This window comes from Equus quagga, chromosome 15, assembly GCF_021613505.1.
Source record: "Equus quagga isolate Etosha38 chromosome 15, UCLA_HA_Equagga_1.0, whole genome shotgun sequence".
NCBI classification, from domain to species: Eukaryota; Metazoa; Chordata; class Mammalia; order Perissodactyla; family Equidae; genus Equus; species Equus quagga.
The window spans coordinates 52,094,255-52,118,769 of NC_060281.1; positions in this window are offsets into that span (position 1 = coordinate 52,094,255).

The following is a 24,515-nucleotide window of genomic DNA, read 5'->3' on the forward strand; positions in this document are numbered from 1 at the left end:
GCTGTGTGAGGACACAGGGAGAAGGTGGCCATTTACAAGCCAAGAGAGAGGTCTCGGTGGAAACCGACCCTCCCAACACCTTGATTTTGGACTTCCAGCCTCCAGAACATAAGAAAAAAAATACATGTTCTTTAAGCCGCTTAGTCTGTGGTATTTTGTTGTAGCAGCCCTATCAGACTCATACTAGCCAAAAGGGGTCCTACGATAAAGTTATTTTGGGGACTAAGGGAGGTAAAAACCTGAATTGGATCATATTGAAGAATAAGTGGGAGATGAGAAAATAAATGGAGACAGGGAGCATAGCTAACACTTTCAAGACATTTGAATGTGATGAGAAAAAGAGGCATAAGATGATAAACCAGGAGAACTGTGGGATTTCAGGATTATAAGGATTAAATTTGAAAATTAGCAAATAATAAATGAGAACATCTATGCAACGCCACCTTACAAAGACAAAATATCTCTCAGATTGAAGAGCTGAGTTAGAATTTGATCATAACATCAACAATAATAAAAATAACCATAAGCCAATAATATCATCTATTGAACAACTAATATAAGCCAACTTGTGAGCATCTTGATTTACATATTTTGCCTAATTTTATCATCATAGCATAGTGCCTGGAACCTACCAGTATTCAATACACATTTACTGACTGAATAATGACTGCCCTTGCAAAATAGATATTATTATTCTTCCCAATTTATATATGTGAAAATTAAGACCTAGATAGTTTAAATAACTTATCCTAGGTTTGCTTAGCTCCAAAGCCTAAGCCATAATGTAGACACATTTAGAGAAAGAATGGGTTAACCAAAGGAGAATGCCCTAAGTGAAAATAAAAAAATGAGACATTATAAAGGCAAAAATTAAGTGCACATTTATATTGCCATCCAGGGGAAAGGAGATCAGGTCAGTGGCACAATTAGCCTTGGAGAGCAAAACCAGCTCTTGGAAAAAGGTGCTGGAGGCTTTAGGCTTCTAGTGATTAAGGTCGTTCAATCAGTCACCTCCCACCTGAGTTCTGGGGCTGGATTGTGGACCTTCTAGAACCCTGTAAGAACTCTCAGAAGACGGAAAGTCATTGGAGAGTTTTAAGCAGAGAAATTTTATCACCTCATATATTAGTCTGCTAGCGCTGCCATAACAGAATATCACAGACTGGGTGGCTTCAACAACAGAAATTCATTTTCTTACAGCTCTGGAGGCTGGAAGTCCAAGATCAAGGAGTCAACATGGTTAGTTTCTTCTGCAGCCTCTCTTCTTGGCTTGTAGATGGCTGCCTTCTCTCTGCGTCCTCACGTGATCATCCTTCAGTCTGTGTATTGTCTGTGTCCTAATCACCAATAATACTGGATTAGAGCACAGCATATGACCTCATTTTACCTTAATTACCTCTTTAAATGTTCTATCTCCAAATAAATATAGTCACATTTTGAAGTTCTGGGGGTTAGGACTTCAACATATGAATTTTGGGGAGACTCAATTTAGTCCACGACCCTCAGCCCTCTGACCCCCCCAAAATTCACCTCTTTCTTATGTAAAATACATTAACTCCATCTGAACAGCCCCTGCATCAACTCAGTCCAAAGTCTCATCTAAATCAGGTATGGGCAAGACTCAAGGTATGATTCATCCTGAGGCAACACTCTTCTCCAGCTATGACCCTGTGAAACCAGATAAATTATCTGCTTCCAAAATACAATGTTGGGACAGGCATGGGACAGACATTCCCATTCCAAAAGGGAGAAATCAGAAAGAAGAAAGGCATTGTGGGTCCCAAGCAAGTCTAAAAACCTAGCAAGGAGAATTCCATTAGATTTTATGGCTCAAGAGTAATCCTCTTTGGTTCCATTCGCAGTCCTCTGGGCCCAATGGAGTGGCGGCCCCACCTTCTGGCCCCACTGTAGGGATGGCCCTGTCCCTGTGGCTGTGGAAATCAGCAGCCTGGTCTGCTGAAACTGAGGAGGTGTCCTCGGTAACTGAGGAAGAGACAGCCTCCTCCACCAGGACGGTGCTCTCTGGGCCTGTGATGGCAGTGGCAGCCCTGCCCATCTCTGAATCAGCTTTAGAGTTGTTCTTCCCTTCTCTTGAAGGATAATGTATGCTTGCAGCTGGATAGCTCTGTTGGCCCATCCTGTAGAATCCTAGAAGCCCAATAGGATTCCTTCATTTCTTCCTGTCTCTGTTTCCTTCAGTCCAAGTTGGCAGTGTTTCTGCTGGATGGTTGGTTAGATCCATGAGTCACACCCATAGTCTTTTTATCAAATGGTGGTCCAGCCACACCCTGAAGTGTCTACAGGCCTCAAGTTTTTGTTTCAGTGGTCATTAAATGGCACCACAGTGCTTAGCACATAGTAGACAAACCAATAAATATCAAATAAATGGATTAAAAAATGACTGTTGTTGGGTAAGTAGATATCAGCCAACAAATGACTAGTTTTCTTCCTCTACCCTGTGTCAGTCTGGACCCTCCAAGAAGGAGACCCCAAGATGAGATTAGCCATGCAAGAAATTTATTAGGGAAAATATCTTTGGGAGAAAGATAGGGAGGGAGGGAGAACAGGTTGGAAGAGCCATCAGACTTTGAAGAAGAGAGGCAAGGAAGGAAGGCTGGTGGAATGCAAGCACCTTAGACTGTAGTGCAGTTCTAAGAAAGTATTGACAAAGCTGATGTGGAGTCCTTGATCCACACAATGCCAATGGGAGGAGTCCTTGCCTTCCAGGAAAGGGCCTGCCTTACAACCTTCCCACACTCAGTCATTGGCTGGGGGCAGCCCATGGAAGCACGACCTTGGCGCCAATGCGGTGGTGTATTCCAGAGTGCAATGGCTGGGGCTGTTGGTCAATTATGCCACCTGCAGCCAAGACACCAGAGGCACTTTGCACAGCCACCTAATACCTCATGTCAATTTGTAGCTTCCTATTCAGTATTTGATATAAATGAGAGACTATAAACAAAAGCATCAAAGGAAATTTGGAAAACTGTCTGTTTCAGAGGCTCTAGACAACTCTCTGAATATCCATACTACTACTAAGTCAAGTAAGAACCAACGACAACAAGCCATAATTCAGGCAACTTAGAATTAGTAGAAAATTAATCTTTTGTCATAAATGTCTAAAACATTATTACTGCCTCATAAAATCATGATTTCATACCTTTTAAAAGACAAAACAAGATAAATGAAAAAGACAAAGAACGCTCTCTGTTCTGTTTCCCATTTATCCCGTTACCAGCCTTGAATCACCCCAGGCCCCAGTGTAGCCGCCCCTGACATAGGAAGGGTTAATAATCACTGGAAAAAGCTTGCCAACAAACTGTGACCCGGAGGTGAGAAGGCCGGTTAGCCAATGACGGGTAAGACCCCCTGGGGGGCAACCTAAGCCAGGCGGCGGCCGCCCGGGGGCACAGATGGAGAAACGATATCGATATTGGGAGCAAGAGGGACCATTGCCTAAGAGACCTTGCCTGCTCCGAGATAAAAATATACGAGCATAGCAATAACATGATAATATCAAAACAGACGCCGAGGGAGGGCTCCTTGAGAAATCACTAAGAATTCTTGGCATTGGCTAATTATTTCATCCAGAACACCTGTGTATGTCTAACAGATGTAACCTATGTATATATTGAAACGCTGGTTACAACAAACTCAGAGTGGCCATCAGCCCTCTCCGCATCTATCCTGATGTGTACATTGGATTGCGACACCGACACCCAGCTTACCTCTTTCTCTTCCATTCTCATCCTCTCCCCATGCAGAAGTTCCTGTCAAGGTTGTTCCTGAGATTACTGCTTAGCAGCTATCCTGGAAAGTCAAACAAAGCCACTTGCTCTCAATCTATTTTTCAAAGGATCCCTTCTATCCATGAGTGCACACTTGTGCTTCTATAAAAATGTGATTCCCCAACCATGTACTAAGAACATACTTTTTGCAAGACTGGTATTGATGAGTCATAAGTTAACGATTTTTTAACAGAGAAAAGTCTGAAGGAGAACATCAGCCTCGCTTTTCTCAACACTGCGCACTGTGCCATTTTTGTAACGTAATGTGTTCATTTTCAAAAGAAGTAAACTGAGTCATGGGGTAAAAAATGGTTTTATTTTTACATTTCTTTGTGAGTCAATACCAAAGTCAGAAATCTTAGATTTCCTAATCCTGCCCCACAGACCGTCACTGCCTTGAGATCGCACTACTTCTACAGGCTGATCGCATCAATACCTGAGGTCATGCACTGCGCGTGCGTGAGAAGATAAATGGCTGTGCTTCTGAACCTGAATATTGATTCTTCAATGGGCTGTCATATGAGACGCACCATTTCACTTGAATGAAGCAGTTTTTTCCCAGTGTTGCAGAGGAAGAAAAAGAACAGCTACAGGACAGATTTTCCTGCCTCCTAGGATATTAGTCACTTAAATGAGAACTTCTGCTTGTACTTTACGGTAGCCATGTTAACCCCTGCTTTTGTCCTGCTCCCCAGTAACATCTACGCATTTAGGATTTGAATAAGGGGGAGTGGAAAGGATCACAGATGAGGGGAAAACGGAGTTTTTCTTTTTCTCCAGGGTGAAGGAAGCCAGGAATTCACAACTATGTAAGGGATTTTGTAATTGTCCTTTTTCTTCTAAGGATTGAAAGCTCAACGGGCCCATCCCTGCAGCACTGACACAACATCTCTTGTTTCTAAAGACAAATGGAATTCTATAGAGCCTCATTTCCCTTACTTACAGCATTCACTTCCTGGGAGCTCCAACTATGCCATGCTAAGAAGTTGGCGAGGAAGAGGAGTTGAAGCAATTTTCTCAGGCCTCCAAAAGACCAGTTTTATTTGGAGCCTCAAGGTCATAGACTCGCAGTCCTAGGAAGGTGCCTAAGAGGTGCACCAGAAACGGTCAAAACACAGCTTGGAGATGGCAATCAGACCTTTATGTGCAGCTCTCTGCAACAAGGGAAAAATAGCTATTCTAAATTGCCGTGATTAGATGTAATACTATGTTCTTTAAAAGAGTTGATATGGATCTATTACACTTCAATGTATAAATACAAGAAACATCTGTCAATTTTATTTCATGTACTAAATTAGTGGGTGTTTGGTTTTGTTTTTTGCTGAGGAAGATTTGCCCTGAGCTAACATCTGTGCCAATCTTTGTCTATTTTATATGTGAGTTGTTGCCAATCAGTGGTGCAGATCTGGGCCCAGGAACCGAATCCAGGCCACTGAAGTGGAGCGCACTGAACTTAACCAGTAGGCCACAGGGCCAGTCCCATTAATTAGTGTTTTTTTGTTTTGTTTTGTTTTGGTGAGGAAGATTGACCCTAAGCTAACATCTGTTGCCAATCTTCCTCTTTTTGCTTAAGGAAGATTTTCCCTGAGCTAACATCTGTGCCAGTCTTCCTCTATTTTATATGTGAGATGCTGCCACAGCATGGCTCGATGAGCGGTGTGTAGGTCTGTGCCTGGAATCTGAACCTGCAAACCCTGGGCCACAGAAGTGCAGTGCACAAACTTTACCATTATGCCACCGGGCCAACCCCTAATTAGTGTTTTTTAAGTGTGATCTTTGGTCAGGAACATTAGTGAATTCAGATTTCCATCTTTATTTAGTTTGCGAAGATTTACTGGAATCCTGTGGGCAGAATTAAACCTAGACTTCCCATACGGATGAAAATCTATATAATCTTTAGTTTAAAAATACCTCAGAAAGAGAGATTACACAAGTTTTATCTCCAAAAGTCTTTCGCTGTTTTTTCTTTTAAGTGAATCTCATTCCCTTGAAAGTTTTTGTTTGTTGTTATTTTGCTTTTTAATGAATTTACATGAGTACCTTGATTAAGGAGCTTCTCCAGCAACCTTCCAGGCTTCAATAATTGTCATTGTCTTAGGCTTTACTCAAAGATCTTATGTCCTAGATTTAAGTAACCTGAAAGGCTTTCTTTTTATTGATTCGTGTAATAAATTACTTGAGTGTCTGTCTTGGGGAAGGCCTGCAGTTCGCACAGATCCAGAGTCACCGAGGGCAGTGTCACAAGGTCCCGAGCTATGCAGGACACCCCTTCTCTGGCCTTGTTTCAGCTTGGCGCTCCTCTCTTATGTTTTCTTAGTCCTCACACTGTTAGCAACGTGGACAGAGAAAGAACAGGGAAGGGCTGCCTTTGCCTCTTTCTTCCATCCTTCTTCCTACGTTTTTTTTTAGAAGTAAGGAAATTTTTCCTAGAAATCCTCCAGAGCTTTCCTCTACATTTTTACTAGTCAGTATTTGGTTCTAAGACCATTGCTAAAACTATCACCAATAAAAGAATGGAATTAGTATGTTTGGCTTAGACTAACCATGTCAGATGGAGTAGATATTGAGAAATCAAACAGAATAGTTACAGCAGGCGTCTAAATACATTATAAAGTGCAAGATAGAAAGTGTTGAAACATAGAAAAGACATAACTAAAGTGTTTTGGGTGTTAAACCTGGAGAACTTATTTCCTGCTGGTGATTAAGAAAGAATTGACTTCCAAATTGAAGACAGGAATTAGCTCAAGAAAATGAAATAGAGCATTTCAATTTCTCAGTTAAGAAATAACAATGGTAAAGAATAGGCGTATGTAAAATTACAAGTTACATTTGGCTGAGATGAAAGGTTTGTGAAGGTGTATCAGTTAGCTTTTGCTGTGATAACAAATGACTGCCACATCTCAGAGGTTCATAACCATAACCATTTTTGTCTTGCTCACAGATCTGCCAGTTGTCTGCAGCTTGGTTTGGCCCTGCTCCAGGTGTCTTCTTATTCCAGGAACTGGGAGGAGCAGCCTCTATCTAGAATATGCTTCTCGTGGCAGAGAGCAGAAACTCAAACCTATGGTGAAGTTTCTAGGGGCCCAGTGGTCTGGGGAATATTGAGGTATTCCCTCTGAGATGAAAGCAAAGTTGTGTCATTTTGCACCTCCTACCACTAAGAAAGAGGTGCAAGGACTGGCAGGAATCTTTGGAATCTGGAGTCAGCACATGTCAGAGTAAAGTGAGCTGTGCTAACGGATTTACCAAGTTATGGTTAAGCCAGGCAGTTTTGCGAGATGTTGACAGCAAGGGAAGGCTCTGCAACAGGTTCAGACTACTACATAAGCTGCTCTAGAACTTGAATGCTTTGATCTAGCAGATTGGATGGTGAATGAAGTGTCTGAGATGCTAGATGGAGTCTCTGAAGCCCTCGATAGGAGAATCACTATGCAGGCCTTTAGAATTTGGATGCATCGCTATGCCTTATTCTGCAAAGTAACTACTATTCTCATTGTGAAAAGCAGCTCCTGGCTTGCTCCTGGTAGAGAATGAATGTTTGACCACGGATACCAAATTACCACTGGTCAGGCTGCAACCACCTTCACAAAATAACGGCCTTTCTTTCTCCTTTCCAAATCTTGTGCAAATTGCTCATGTTGGCAAATTCTAACCTGAAGCAGTATGGAGTAAGGACTTGGGGAAATGCAATCTCTGGTTTCTCTGCAATGCAGAGTCTGTTGGAGGGGTGATAGTGATGCCAGGTTGGCAAAGGGAAATGAGATTGGAAAGATAGGTTGGCACTCAATCCCAGAGGATCTTAAATGCTATCCCAAGGAAAAAGACAATAGGGAGTCAATTAAAGTTTTAGGTAAAAGAGTGGCATCATCAGAGACTTACTCTGAAGCTCTTTCAAGTTCTCTGTATGTAGAAAGGTCACAGGGGACTCCACAGAGTCATAATACTTCTGCCTTAAGTGTGTCACTTTGTGCCTGGCACTGAAATGTATTCTTTTATTTAACCTTTACACTTAAATCTTTTTAATCCTTTATACGTTATCCTTGCAAGATAGATTTTGTCACCCTTGTTTTTAAGATGAGACAACAGATCCAGAGAAGTTAAGGAACTTGCTCAACTACCCCTAGCTAAGATGGCGTAGGAGTTGGTACCTAAGTAGATTTTCCCTATTCCAGCTTCCAAACTCTTTCCACTATGTTAGATTGTCTCTCCCTGTGAACAAAGACACAGAGATGGGACCCCTACAGCCAGAGAATATCCAGGAGGCATGCAGCACTGAGGGGCTGAAATCTCCTCTTTGAAATCTCCTTTATTTATTTCTTCATTCAACAAATAATTAGGGGCTAGAAGTTAGGCAATTCAGAGGAGATTTAAGAGGCACTTATTTTAGCACACCTTAAAAATGTAGATCTTTAGGTATGGTATTTAACGTGGGTCCAAGTGAATTAAAGCCAATAATAATTGCTGATTTAATTGCCATCTTCCCCATTAGAGTCTAAACTCCAAGAGGGTAAAACTATATGTTTTGTATCTTCAGTGGCTACCACCAGAGTAATCACTCAATAAAGATTTGATGAGTAAATGTTGGAGTGACTGAATGAATGAATGAGAAGAACTACAGAGAACTGACTTCTGCTGTGGTAGTAAGAATTGGTGGGTAGACTTTCTCTTGCTGGTAGGACTGGCCCTTTAAACCTGGAGCATGAACTCTCCCTCACATACTCTCCAGATGGAGGGCTAACAGACTACTGACTTTTTCTGATCTCAGTCTCACTTCCCACTAATCCCTTGCCACAAGATAAAGTGTCTAAAACAGACGCTTTATTCATTATGTTATTCCCCCAATGACGAACCTCCAAAGACCCTCCATTTAACTCTAGAATTTAGCATGACATCTATGGCTTCTTTGAGAGTCCATCTTCAGCCCATCTTTCCAGCTTTTTTCCATCACTTACCACCAGCTGCCCAACCCAACCTTCCACCCTATACTCCCTTCATATGGGGCTACTTGCAATTCCTTAAATACTCCAAGCCCTCCTCCATTTCTCCATTGGGACTACAATTTATCCTTCAAGATGCAGCAGGTCAAAAGTTGTCTTGACTGTCACACCTCATTCAGTTAGTCACACCTTCCACTGGGATCAATGTCACTTTGTTTATAACTCTACTCGAGCTCTTCCCATACTGCATTCTGATTCTGTATTTTCATGTCTCCTGCTCCCCAGACTTAGAGCTGAAGCTTTATATATTTGCCTTCACATGTGTGCTTCCTAGGGAGGTGGTCAGCAGGTCATAGGTGTCCAGCAAATGGTGGTTGGATGAGTGAGGCTATTGACTGAGTGGTTGAGAGACTACCATTCTGCCACAAGGCGTTGATTCAGGCTTCTTTGCCTGGATGTTCGTGCTGGTTACAGACTGTTCCGTGGCCTTGTGTCTGCCACCGCATGCAAAGGAGAAACTTTCCATGAATTCTGGGGCTACAGGTCACGTCCTTTCAGTCACAAAACCATCCTCCACGGGTGGCAGTAACATGGAGTGGTGTGTTGGTAACCAGAGAAGGCTCTAGGAAATTGTCCTCTAGACTAGACAGAGAGGTTTAAATCTGAGATGCTCGCCTGACTCATCTTCTTCTTGGCGTTGTTGTTCTGACTAATTTGCCTTATAGTGCAGGCTAATTTATGAAAAGAGAAAACACGCAATTGATAATTCTGTGAAACTGGTGCTCGTGAGCCAATACATCTAGGCATGTTCTAAAAAGGGGTCAGAAAAAATGTTTGTTTGTTTGCTTGTTTGTTTTTTAACGTCCGGTAACATTGAGGATATGACCTGACATGCTCCCTTTCAGCTGAGAAATATTCCCCTCTCCTTTGTGGCAAGTATGAAGATGACAGCAAACTTTCATCTTCCCTGACTAGATAACTCAGACATTTTCCTCAGGGAAAGGCCACTGATCGATTCTGCTCAAGAACATGGAGCGTATAAAAGCGTTCACAGAGCTCCATTCTTTACACTCACCTCCTTTGAAAACATGTGAGAACACACACGCTGTTCTTCATTGGAAAAGAAGCCCGCTTGTGATTTTTATTCCTAAAGGCTTTTGAGTACCAGGAGCTCTGACAAGAGGCCATTTCTACTCTCTGACGCAGACCAAAGAGCTCTTCTCAGCCCCCAAACATGCCCCAAACCTAACTACTCAGGTCGACATTCATCTCTCCGCTCTCTGAACTCTTAAAAGCTCTTTCTGCCTGAAGCTTACAGCAGAAGACTTATCATAGATTATATTGGGTCATGTGCCCTCCTTTTATGTTTCGTATTGTTTCAGGTAGATTTAAAACTTCTGAAGGACAGGGGACCTACCACATGCTTCTTCATAACCCCTAGAGTGCCTAGCACAACGCTGAGTACATAAATCATGCCCAATCAATAACTTGATTGATGTCATCCCAAACACAAGGTGTGAAAAAGATGTGTGAGAGAAGATGAATCATATTATGTCAATTTCTTTTTAGGCAACTTTATAAGAAACCATCACCAATTTATTACTGAACACCACTTCTTTTTGTAGCCTAGATTACAAACGTATTTCATGACCAATGACACATGCAGTTCCCTGTCAACCTGAAGCTTGTCCCCTAGCTCATGCTAATATGGGAATAGTTTTTAGCAACAGGATTTAAACAGCATCACATTTTTTAACTTAACCAACATACATCTACCTGAGGAATTCTGGGTGCCATTCTATTGACATATCTTAAAAATGATAACGGAGAGCTGCAGAGACTGGGGGGGAAGGCATTTCAAAGAATAAAGTGATTGGATATATTATTTTAGGAAAAACAATTGACATAGTAGAATTCTTTATTCAGACTACAGAGAAGACTACAAGAGATACAATAAAAGTTTATAAAATCATGTGGATAAAAATAGAGTGACCACAGAATTACCTACCAAATCCCATAATTCTACCACCTAAAGGCACTGGGCAAACAGCAGGCTTGGAGACCCACTTGTTTAGTGATCATATGATTAAAGATATAAATAGATCTTAGAAGGATTGGAATCAATTAATGGTGCACAGAGCCACAATATATTGTTAAGCAAATCGGGAACACTTGGGGTTCTTGTGCTGAAGGGCAAATTCCCATGCCTTCTTGCAAAAATCTTACTTGATGGTCTTTTCAGACACATAATGCTAAGGTGATGAGGGTACTGGCCTTCCCTGTTATTATATGTCTTATTCTTATCCCCAGTCTGAAATTACTTTTCCTGTCCCTGGATTCCTACAGAATTTTATCTGTACCAACTACATAATCTGTATACTGCCCGCCTTCTATTATAAATATGTGTGTCATTTATCTTATTAGGTTTAGAGGTCCTTAATGACAGAAATAATAATAAGGAGGATAAGAATGATAATGATGATAATAAGAGCCAATATTTATTATGCTCTTACTATGTGCCATGCTTTACTGCATTTCATTGATTCAGATTCATTTAATCACATTGCATATTCATCTTTGTATATGCATTAGGCCTAATAGCACTTGAAATAAAATTGTCTGTGAAATCAACAAATGGTAAGCAAGTTCAATGGCTTATTCTTCCTTTGAGTAACCTGAGAACGTGGGTAGATTTGATTCAGTTCCAAATATATGACTGGTTTTTCTCTCCCTTTATAATTCTCAGAGGCCTCTTCTATCAGGCAGAGAGGGTCACATCTTCTGGTGGCATATTTCCCTCCCAGTCCCTAGGCAGTGAGATTTACCTAATAGATTCCCAGAAAATGCCCCCTGACTTATGTATTCCACAGCACCAATTATGAATTATGACTTAGCATAATCAATGATGATATCTTGGGTACATCAGTGTGGGTTGTATACAGTGAACACGCTACCATGGCAAATTTGCAAGGACAACACCATACAGTGTCCCATGAGGATCATAAGGTATAGAATACACATATTCTATATACATATATACGTATCTATATACATATATATATATTTCACATTGTAAATAAGCTCTCTAATGCGTTTGAGTGGTTTCTGTGTATTTCTCACTAATTTGTCTACGTCTTTCAAAGTGGAGAGCCTCTAAAATGCCTGGGTTTGAAACCTCTGAATACCATGAAAAAGCAAGAGAAACTGTGAGTGTTATTCTAAAGCTCTAAAGGGCTTTAAAATAAATTGCAAACATCGTCCAGAAGCTTCCACTTTTGGGGAAATTACAACTTGTGAGTAATGTGAAGACATTCTCAACAGATTCCCAGTTATGTGTCTCATGGTCTTCCTTGTTTACTCTTTAATTAGAGTGAGCCCGTCTCATATTTCTCATGGACTCCAAATACATAGAATGGCCCAAGAAAAATACTTCTTCTTCCTGCTCCCCTTTCTGTACTGCCCCTCATCCCTTCTAGCACCAGTTTGGCATCTTCCTGAGGTTGCAGTCTCCTGAGGGAATTGCCCTGGGCCAGTGGATGTTGAGAAGAGAGGGGCAGAGAGGTGTGAGCATAGGGAGCCACGGCAACTTTGAGCTCCCTCACTACCCTGAAAAGTTCTGAAATGGCCTGTTTTTGTAACAATCTATGGAATTTGCCCCAAAGAGAAAGTTGGCCTCTGTAAGAATTTTTCCCTTCTCTGAGTAGGGAAATCTTAGATCCTGGCTCTCAGAGTTGCCTAAGTTTCTTTTCAGGGGGTGGGCGGTAAGTCAAGATGGCTGAATTCCCAAGCTTTCTGGATCTATGTGGAAGTTCTCAGCCTGTACTCAAGCCTTTTTCTCTGCCAAGTGGTGCGATAAAACTTGTGAGAACAGGTTTTCCTTGAGAGGTAGCTGATGCATCTGCATTCATTTCTGGCAGAAAACCAAAGTAAAAAAGGATTTGGAGAAACCTTACAGAACATCATAAGGGGCTTGATATGAATTTTCTTTAGGAGTTTAATGACTGTTCAGAGGAATGTGGTATCTGTTTGACCTTTACCCAAGCAGTTTCTCCCCACCACAGCACACACACGTAGCTATAACCCAGCACAACCAGCCAGGACCCAGGCAAGCCACTTTTATTTGGATGAATTATAAGACTCTTACCAATTCAACATGATCAGCATGTGGCCTAGGAGGTCTTTTTCAACAATGAAATTCCACAATAATAAGGCCTTAGACCTGTGTAAGCACCAGAGATTTCAAAGGCTTTCGACATGAGTTATCACTTCTAATCCTAGGAGAAAATTGCTCCATCTGTCCAATAAATTCATAATTCTAATATCTCAGTGAAAGAAACATTTTCTCTTTTCCATCCTTTCTCTTTAATAAGAAATAGAATCAAAAGGGAAATATGTATTCTTGGCTCTTTCTCAGAAATGAAGAAGGGACACAGCTAGCTGTTGCACTTTCTGGGAGGCTGAGGTCTCACCTGGCTCCTGGTGGTGTCCCCATGATCCACTTTAATCTTTGCTTACCCCTCCACTCAAAGACAAGGGAGCAGCCACAGGGACTGTCAGTCACTGAGAAGCTGTGCTTCCCCCATCTTCCTCTTTCCAGTTCTGCTGTGAAAAGCCCACTGCTGTCCAATACACACTTGGTGGAAAGTCCAGGCAAGCCTCAGGATCACCAATCAATGTAGACTTATAAAGTACTTTACTGGTTACCTCACTGAACTGTTGAATCAATACTTTGGAGCAGATATTACTACTTGTCATTATATAGATGAAAAGTCAGAATTTCAGTGAGATGAAGTAACTTACACAAAGTAGAGTAGAACTCGGATTGAACCCATGTCTTTTGGCTTATTGACAATGGAGTAAATTCACCACATCCTTGTTATTAAAAGCATGTTCTGTGAACCAAGATCATCAGCATCACCTGGGAGTTTGTTAGAAATGCAGAATCTTAGGCATTCCCCAGACCTACTGAATCTGCATTTTATATGCATTAAAGTGTGAGAAGTACTGATCTACAACATAGCTATCTCCAGCCAAAGGGATGTTCAGTTGAGGCCTCAAATGCAGAGTGACCTAATGAGATGGATGTGTCCCTAGGAGGAAACTTATGGCAAGCTCACTCTAATTTTGTATTATTCATCTGCAGTTAATCCCCAAATTTAAATCCTTTCAGCTCTTCCAAATCTGGTGAAACAGAATCTCAACCTCTCTGGGCCAGATGGACCTCTTGTGGGCGGGGTAAGGGGGGTGGCCATTGTTTTCATGTGAATCTTTTCGAAGTTTCCTAATGAAAACAGGCTCATCACTCCTGTTAGAGTCCTAGCTGATGTGGTGTTTGAGAAAGCTTATTTATCTTGAATACTATTGGAGACACTCATAGATAAGCAATATTGAGTTTTGCTTGAACAAAAGATAACCGGTAGGTGCAGGAGATGGACGATTGTTGTAGGGGGACGGGTAGGGGAGGAGAGGGCTGTAAAGACCCCCAGGGGAATGGGAGTTGCCTCTGACTTCACTCCCTTTCCACTAAGCATCCCCTGCAAGAGAGGGCTGAACAGGCCACTCAGGGCCTGTCTTTAAGATGTCGTTATCCCAATAAAAACATTTCTGTATTCTTTTCACCTTCCAACCTTCCCAGTTTCCCACAAGAGTGGTCAGGAAACAAAATGGCATGATTTCAGAAGCTTGGAAAGTCCAGTTATCCAAAGTGCACCCCACACGCCTGTCACCATTTGCCCTCCAAAGCCAGGAATTCCATTAATCGTTGTTTCCACTCAAGTAATACCTGTTCATATTCCAGAAACCTCAAGGTGGTTGATTAAGAGCCACAGGTCCTTCTGCACATGTCTTTGGGAAACGATTTCAATCCCCAAGCTTAGCTTGTTTGGTTTGGGCATTGGGACTCATAAATCCAGACTTTTCATGACAAAATGATTACTGATTCTACCTATCTCCCATCTCAAATGCCCTGGGTCTAAGTGAAACCTGACCTTGTACAGAGATATGATTCTTCTTTTCTGGCACAGGCTGCCATCTGGGGTTCATGGCGTGATCTGGGCCACTTAGACAACTCTCTGTTGTTAGAAGACAAGTGTGTGATAATTTTTAGTACCATCTTTCACAGCTTTGTTTAATTTGATCAATTGTACATAAGTTTGAGTCTCGTGTGTTATTTCACCTGTTTTTCATTCTAGAACAAATATAGTGCTTCTAACCACAGTTTATCTGGACTCTAGTCCAATTTGGCCTCTAAGAATCCAAATCTGGTACAGGGAGCTTCCTGGTTGGTGAAAACAGGGAGGTACTGGGAGAGTGGCATGACTGGAGAAGGCATGGAAGCTGCATGCTCTTTCCCCGTACCTTTCCCTATGGATCTCTTCCATCTGGCTCTTCCTGAGTTATAACCTAGGAAAATAAATTGGTAATCTAGTAAGTAATAAAAAAAAAAAATCCAAATCCAATGTGCCTTATTCTACTGTTCAAAAGTCATTCCACCCCTTGGATTCCCCATCATGAATCTCTAGGTATTTCAAATCGTCTATGTTGATCTGAAGATTGACTCTCTCTTCTAGCTTTTATTCTATTTCTGTTTCTAGGACCAGTGCTCCCAGGACCTCCACAGTGATGATCATTTTGTTCTAGCAAACCTCTATTCCAAACAGCATCTTTGTGTTGGAAGACTGACATTCAATTCAACAAAAATAGCATTTGTTAAGGTAAAGAGTTTATTCTGTAATCAATGTGGAACAATGGGTGGTTTTAGAACAATAGACTGATATGATTTGATCTGTATTTTAGAAAGATAATTCTTGAAACAGTGTGAAGAGTAGAGCAGAAGAGAATATTTAGGAATCAAGTTTCAACCACAGAATGATACCTCTCTCCCTACCCAAGCTGTGAGATTTACTAGAAATTATCAAGTCAGTAGTAAACATAAAGGATTAGATAAATGCTGTACATAAGAATAGTTTTTTGAAAACACCAGGTCACACTCACACACACACACAAACACACACACACGCACATATAATCTGGGGGAAAAGATGGGCCCTTAAAGGACCTATTTTGGTTGTCTGTTGCTGTGTAACAAATCACCCCAATACTTGCTGAGTTATAAAGAAAAGTTAATTTATTATTTCTCACAATTCGAGCAGTTCTCTTTTGCATTATGTTGGCTGGAGTGCTGGGAGAGCCGGAAGGTTCAAGGCGGTCTCAGTGACATGACTGGGAGACGCTGCTGGTGGCTGTCTGGGAGCTCAGCGAGGCTATGAACTGGGAGCTTCAGTTCTCCTCCATATGGACCTATCCGTGTGTCTGCTTGGGCTTCCTAACAGCAAGGTGGTTGGATTCCAAGAAGAAGTCTCCCCAAAAGTAAAGGCAAGTAAAAGTTAAGACCTTGAGTTGGAGGTACACTGTGCAATTCTACAGCATTATATTAGTCAAAAGAGGTCAGTGGGTCAGCCTAGATCCAAGCAGAGTGGAGAGGGAAATAGACTCCATCTGTTTATGAGACAGTGGCAAGATCATAGTACAAAAGAGCTGTAGATTGAGAGAGATTGTTGTAGACATCTTGCAAACATAATCTGCCACAAGGCTTTTTAAAAGTCCTCTTGCATGGTTCTTTAACTGTTTAAAATGGCAGGAAAATGATTATGGTATCACTTTAAGAAAATAGAGGGTGGGATCCTTGAGATTTTGATGGCTTTCCTGTTATAAAGGTGCATTCCTATTTAATGGATCCAACACAGCATTGATCAGTGTACAGGGTGGAGAAAGGCCAGAGTTCACTTTCACTACTTGAAGCTAGTTGTCACTGCCAGCTAATGGAGTACCCTAAGCATGTCACCCTATAGCAATACATCTTGTGTGCTCTCCACTGCTGCCTGTACACTAGGTATGGTGGGCTGCACAGGAAGAAAAGAGCCAGTCCTTGCCCTCCAGCATTTACCCCCAAGACCTAGATCTCTGCTTGAAATGAGAATCCCATTAGGATAGAGCTCCCAAATTCTACCTAGTCACATACTTCTGAGAGTCCTGGGAAGTTTGTCTAAACCTATCGTACCTTGATGGGAGCAAACTAAGGAGTCACTGTTTGACTTGCTACAATGCTTTAAAAAGGAATGGTTAGGAGAACCTGCTCTAGGGTGAGGTATAGACCACTCTTCTGCGGGAATGAGTCATAGTGGTACCAGCAAATTAAAACTGGAGGCTATCTGGGGAGTGAAGGAGGCACTTCTCAGAGGAGGAGGCAGAATCTTGAGGATGTTATCCAGGCATGTGACTCCCAAATGCCTGGCCTCTTGTTATCATAGCTTAGTGTAGGATTATAAGCTTTGTTGGAGGACCTGAACCTAGACAGAAAGATCCTTTTCAAGCACCTCGTTCCAATGAACTCTGGCAAGAGAAGAACTGGGACTCTAAAATAATCTGGAGGTTTCACAGGAGTAAGAGACAATAATGTGGTTTGTCTGTTAGCATAATACAAAATTTATTCTTTTTTATTGTGAGGAAGATTGGCCCTGAACTAACATCTGTTGCCAACCTCTCTCTTTTTCCTTGAGGAAGATTGTCTCTGTGCTAAAATCTGTGCCAATCTTCCTCTACTTTGTATATGGGACTCTGCCACAGCATGGCTTGGTGAGCAATGTGTAGGTCCTCGCCAGGGATCTGAACCCGCAAACCCCAGGCTGCTGAAGCAGAGTGTGTGAACTTAACCATGACGCCACTGGGCCGGCCCTCAAAGAAATTTATTCATTTCTTTTAATTAAAAAAAAGTACTTAATTATGTAATCGTCTCATGGTAGTCATTCTTCTGAGATAGGAAAATGTTCAATGTCTCCAGATTTTCGGATAGGGCTTACATCTTACATAGATTTGTGGTGGTGATGAGATGTGGTCCCTTGACCTTAACACAAGCTTTCTACTTGGATTTAATGGTCATCCCTGGGGGGGACCCAACTTGCCCACGAGTAGCAAACACATAGTAGGCATCAGCAATTGTTGAGTGGATAATTGCTTGATTGGAAGAGACATGACAGACAAATTAATTTGTTTCTCCAAGTCTCCCCATATGCCCCCAGCTCCCACCTTACACACACATACCTATCATTTGATTTGACTACAAGGACCCAAGAGACTCTAAACTGCTCTGGATTCCAAGGCATTTCAGACCAAAAGCTTAGTAAATATTTCCTAAATCCAAACCTCACAGACTGCGCTCATTCAGTCTACTCCTTTGGAACAGTTTCTTTCCACAGCACGGCACTCAGCAGTTGTAAGAAATAGGGCTCAAGTGGAAAATATTTGTAAAGGGAACAAAAGCAAATGGTGTTGTGTTTGCCAATGACATCTTTGAGAACCCGTGGGTATTAAAAGAGGGAAAACAAAGAGGCCTGATATTATAATATGCCTTTCTCCCAAGCAAACAACTCAAATAAGGCAAGCCCCTTTCAGGGGGAGCATTTCTGGCAGAAATAATTACTCTATACTTATTGCTGCTGGAGTTGTGGCCCAACAGGGGAATAGAAGGTTCCAGGCAATGAAGTCGAGCTGTGAGGGAGGACCAACGGGCATTGAGCAATTTACAAAGGGCTCAGTTTGTTCTACCTGGAGAGAAGAGTGTATATTTTAAAATATCACATTTAATTAACACTTGAAGAGAGAAACCTAATGGCTCCCACCAATGATTCCAGGCAGTTTTTGTATGAAACAGATGAAGGGGAAAAAACCTGATTAGGCACTGGCCTTAAGCACAGTTTTCTTGGATTTTCTTTTTCCCTTTTTACCATATAATAACATGGCTGAAAATTAGTTCTGACAGCTAATCAGAGCGAGTGGCTCTTTCTTTTCCTGGAGTGGTTAACAAGTACTGTGCATTGTGCCAACACACCATAATGCTGAATGGATGTAGGAACGAAAGGACTGATTAGTTATTTCGCTGCAGGCAGCTCTGTACCTCCCTTCAGCTGAATCAGAAGGATCGTGTGGTCCTGGAGTCTGTCATGTGTCTGAGGGCAGTCTGGGAACGTCAGAATCCGGCTCTGCTAATAGGCTCCTCCTCCTCCCTAGTGGCCCTCGTGCGTCCCCTCCCCCATCCCTCTCCAATGCCTCCCACTCATAGTTACTTTTGCTTCTGATGGCCCATTGGAAATCTTGTACTATAAAGACGAGTGTTAAACTAAATTTGGGCCATTAAGTGATAAAGCAGGAAATAATTAAAGACGGAAGAACAAAATCAAACCCAATTCTCTCTTTAAGAGAAGGGCTTGGGACCCAGGATGCTGGCTCAGAACAGGACGCGTATTTGCGTGTAACGGGGCAGATGTGGAGTAAGGTCATCCCAGGTGAGTGGGCAGGCTCTTCCCTCCCAAAGGTGTGTCCTGTGCTTGGCTGAAGGGAGTTTGTTTGCCTCACCAAGAGCTTTGTTTTTCCAGTTTAGAATGCAAAAGAATGATCAATGATAAAAAGGCTGCAGTGGAGTGGAATGGAGGTCATGAGCTTTAAGATTCTCCTAATGAAAACTGTGCAAAGGGGTAAAATGATGATCCCACCAATTAAAAATAATAGCAAGGGCAAAAGTGGCCAAAGGAGTGGTATCCAGGCAAATGCAGCCCATGGGGTTCCAAAACCTGCCCGAGGGGTCTCATTCGACATCCCAAGGAGTATCCCAGAGACTACAGTTGCTGACATGTCCCCTTCCTAGGGGAAGGAGCCAGGGGAAAGGATTTGGGTTTCTATAGGGCAACATCACAAGCCAAGATCTGAACTGTGGGCAGTTTCCACTAAGCTGAGAGTAGCCATGTCCTAGCCAATGACTTGGGGCAGTTGGTCAGGCCCCAGTGGGCTCTTGGCTGGGCACTTGGAAGCTCTCCCTTTTGGGTTGTCGTTTGAGGGAGGAGTGGGCACTCATATTCTCCAGGACACTTTTCTCTGGCCCTCTGGAAGGAGGTGAGTCCCTGAAACAAGAGTGAGCCTTCTTTAGCACAAAAGTCCTTGCTTTTCAAGACCGTGTTTTGCTGTGTCCATGAAGGAAAGTTAAAGAGAAAAGGAAAACCCAGTGTTCAAAATTGCTCAAAGATTGCACAGGCTATATTTCGGCTGGATGATCACTTACCTTGTATATTTTTTATTGTGATAAAATACACATAACAGAAAACTTATATTTTAATCATTTTAAAGTATACAATTCAGTGGTATCAAGTACATTCAGAATGTTGTGCCATCATCACCACTATCTAGTTTCAGAACTTTTTCACCACCCTAAAAGGAAACTTGTACCCATTAGCAATCACTCCCCGATTCCCACCTCCCTCGGCCCCTGGCAGCCACTAATCTGCTTTCTGTCTCTATGGATTTGCTTTTTCAGGATATTTCGTATAAATGGAATCATACAATATTTGGCCTTTTGTGTCTGGCTTTTTTCACTGAGTATAATGTTTTCAAGGTTCATCCATATTGTAACATACATCAGTGCTTCATTCCTTTTATGAAGGAATAATATTCCATTGTACGGCGATACCCTGTTTGGTTTATCCATTTATCAGTTGATGAACGTTTGAGTTGTTTTCACCTTTTGCCCATTGTGAATAATGTTGCTGTAAACATTTGTGTACGAGAGTTTTTTTTTTGAACACTTGTTTTCAATTTCTTTGAGTATATGCTTAGGAGTGGAATTGCTAAGTCACATGACAGTTCTGTGTTTAACTTGTTAAAGGACTGCTGAACTTTTCCATTGAGGCTGCAGCATTTTACTTTCTTATCAGCAATGTATAAGGGTTCAAATTTTTCCACATTCTTTCCAACACTTATTATTTTCTGTATTATTATTGGCATCCTAGTGGATATGAATGTGGTTTTGATTTGCATTTCCCTAATGACTACGGATGTTGATCACGTCTTCATGTGCTTCTTGGCCACATGTATATCTTCTTTGGAGAAAACTATTCAAGGTTTTTTTTTTTGTCTTTTAGTTGTTGAGTTGTAGGAGTTCTTTATACATTTTGAATATTAGGCTCTTATCAAACATGTGACTTACAAATATTTTCTCCCATTTCTGGGTTGTATGTTTACTCTCTTGATTGTCTTGTTTTTAAAGAGAGGATACTAAATAAAGCACTCAGATGCTTTTGGAAAAGAAGTGCCAAACAGGACAGCAGTAGTCCTAACAGCTCCGAGCTAAGGGAAGTCTCGTTGTCATTTTTTTCTCTCCTGGCCTCCAGTAGGCAGCCCATACCCCCAAGTCTCCCAGCAATAGATACAAGAGTGATAAGTTGTGTAAAGACTACATGTGCCAGACACGGTGCCGAGTGCCTTCATTCTATTTTCTCCTGTCCTTGTAGCTACCCTGCACCAAATGTGTTATTATTCCCATTTTACAGATGAGGAAACTGAGTTGCAGATATGTTAACGAATAACTGAAGGTCTCAATGATTACAAGCAGGAGAGTCACATCAATCCTAGGTCTGCCAAACCTCCTCCTACTCCCACAGGTTTATTTAATTTTGTTCTGGGGAGCTTTTGGGGTCTCCACGTGGGTGCCCCTGGGGTCTTTCCAGCCATATAAGGGAGGATCTGTAGAGGGTTTGGATCGCTGGGGCCAGCACCCACTGCAACCAGAGCAGCTCTGCTTTGATCTCTTCTGTAATTTGGGGCTCAAGTGTGGGGTTTTGAAAAAAAAAAAAAAGAGAATTCCAGTGCTTTAAAAAATGTTTGAAAGCCACTGCTAAGTCATGCCACTTCACGGAAGGAAATCCCAAAGCTCTTGTAACTTCTTATAAAATAAAGGTTTAGTTACAGGGTAATCCGTTCTAAACGGGGATTTGTTGTTCAATGGCTATAAATTTCAGTTATGCTAAATGAAGAAGTTCTAGAGATCTGCCACACCACATAGTGCCTATAGTAAACAATATGGTATTGGGCACGTAAAGATTTAAGAGGGTGGATCTCACATTAAGAGTTCTTACCACAGAAAAACAAAAACAAGAACAAGAAAACCTAAGGGACACCAGGAAACTTTGGGAGATGCTGGATATGTCTATTACCTCAGTCGTGGTAATGGTATCTCAAGTGTTTGCGTATGTCCAAACTCATCCAATTTGTCCACAATAAATATGTGCTGTTCTTTGTATATTGATTTTTACCTCAGTAAATCTATCAAAAAAAAAGACAACCAGTTCTTAGTTTCATTGATAGAAACCTGTTGAGTCGCGTTTGCACACCCGCCCCCATACCCTCACACACTCTCCCTCCATCATGCTATTCCGGCACATTCCTATTCTACGTGGACAGACAACGCCAGCTCTGGAGGGAGTTGCCTCTGAACTCCCACTCACAAAAAAAAAAAAAAAAATAGCTCTTGCCAGCAACCTCGCCCACACTTCCTGGCAGCCATGACCATCACCATTCACCAGGCAGGTGTGCTGTCTGCTCATCTTTGATCACATTCTCACCAACCAGCCTCAGAGACTCGCCAGACCAGGCCACCTTTCTTGTTCTTTTATTTGTCAATCAGCAAAATGAGTTAACACCAAGCCAAGAGAGAGACCTTAGGTCTTTGTCATCCTCAGTCACGATGACGGTATTCAGGAAGAGAGAATTTTTGCCGAAATCACACAAGGTGAGGCCAAATCTTAAAAAAAATAGCTTGCAAGTGAGTCTGTGCCCAGCCTGATGACTGACTTGGATGGGAAGGTGGCTGTGTGGCCAGGTGAGGGGTGATAGGGCTGCTCGTGCCCACATAGCGTTTCTGGCCTTCTAGACAGAGCAGGTCTCAGCAGGCAGTGCTCTGGGCAGGAAATCCCCTATGCACAGGAAGTTGGGCTTTGTCTCAGCTCTCTGCAATTCCCTTCTTAGGAGACTCCGGCAGCCTGGGGTGAGTTCCATGCATGTAGAGTCAGCATCTGGAGTTCCTCGCCACGTGAGGACAGACAATTGCAGACAGGGTGAGGGGCCTTGTAATTGGGGGTCAGGGACATAGACTTGTGCAGCTTCTCAGAACCGCAGCTCGGGTTTCCGAATATTTATTCTATGTGCCAATAAGCTGTTGCCAGATGTCTGTTCAGTAACAGTTCTAGTGTGAAGTCACATGAAGAGGTTTGATGCCATTTGCTGCTTTGGTCAGAGACGAGGAAAGGGTGACAAGGAACCACCCTGCCCACTAGATAAACTGAGGTCCAAGAGGAGAAAGCCTTTTTATCCTCTGCTTCAAGATGCCACTAATCAGGGCATCTTGTTCCCGTTTGTTCTCAAAAATTACCCAGTGGATGGTGGATATTTGTTATCAGACTCCTATGGGGTAAATTGTGCTTCCTGGTCCCGTTAAGGATTGACTATGACAGTTTGAGCCAAAACAACCTGCAGATGGAAACTGCAGAGCAGGCAGGAGTCAGCAGGACGTGTTTTCCAAAGCACTGAAAGGCCTTCCTCACCTCCAAACCCTCCCCAGTGACTTACCCAGGTACCACTCCCCCCTCTTTGATCCAGGCAAAACTTTCCTAAATTTTAAACCATTGAAGTCACTAGTAGGTTAGCCAACCAATATGGGGCAGTTGCTGCTGGGAGGCCCCTGGGAAAGTACACATGCCATCGCAGACTCAGTTGCTGAATGACCCATCTCAGGAAGATCTAGACCACACGAATCCAATGAGACACAGATAAGTAAAAGCCCAGATTTGTCCTGCCACTTGCTGCTTGGTGTGCATACCCACACTGGGCTATGCCCAACTCACCTATCCAGATAAGCAGCAGCTGGTCTCCTGGCACCAGCCACTTGAACACGCAATGAATCATCCTTGGAACATTGGACGGCTTGAAGTTGGGAAAATGCCTCTTTCCTCCATCCTTCTTCCTTTCAAAGCCTAGAAGTCCAACTGTCATTTATTCTCTTCTGTACCATCAGGAAGCTTCCTCTATGCTCTGAGAAAGAATAAAACGAAGAGCAGTTTTGTACAGCCTAGCCTGCTTTATTTCCCAGCATCTCAGATATTTATACATGTTGTGGTGCCTAGTCTTCTGGTGGCAAAACTTCCAGCTGGGAGTGTCAGGGCAGAAGAGAAGGGCATCCCCCCACACTCTGCAAGCTGATGGGGAAATCACTGGCCACTGTGCTGTGCCCTTCAGTTGAGCCTAACAGCTCTCTCTACACCCCATCACAGTTCTTTGGACTCTCCATTTACCAGAGGTGAGATTAATTGATAGGTGTTCGGGAAACACTGAAAACTGTCCTGAAGGTGTACAAGAGATGGGAGATAGGATTTGGTGGGGAAGCGTGGTGTCCCTGGAAAGCAGGCATTGGGATGACATGCTGAACGGAAACCTTCTGTATCACCCTGTGCCCTTGCCATTAGATCTAGCAAATCTCAGGGATCCCAGGTCAGAAATCCCATGGATTTGATTTAGAATGATCTTCAGAATACCTTTCTCTCAGGACTGACAAGATTTCAATGAGTGCAAATAATAGTTTTACGCTTGAGGATGTGCCTTATGTAAAATCAAGAGAAAAAATACCCTCCTTTCTCACACCATGAGGGTCTCCAGAAAGGCATCCTGCAGCTCTGAAACAGCATCTCAAAGTGCCTAGGGACAACTGTGTGCAGCAGGTTAGATATGCAAAATAGGGTTAGAGCAAACGTGCTTGCAAAATTAACTATGGCTTGCCAAATTACTAAAAACAAAGAAAGAAATCCTATTTTCTGACTACTTAGCTTATTGATTTTCTAAGATCATGTCTCAAAAGAAAGAAAAGAAAATGGTGAAAGTTTGAAAACTGCAATAGAACTTTATGAAGAATCTGTAT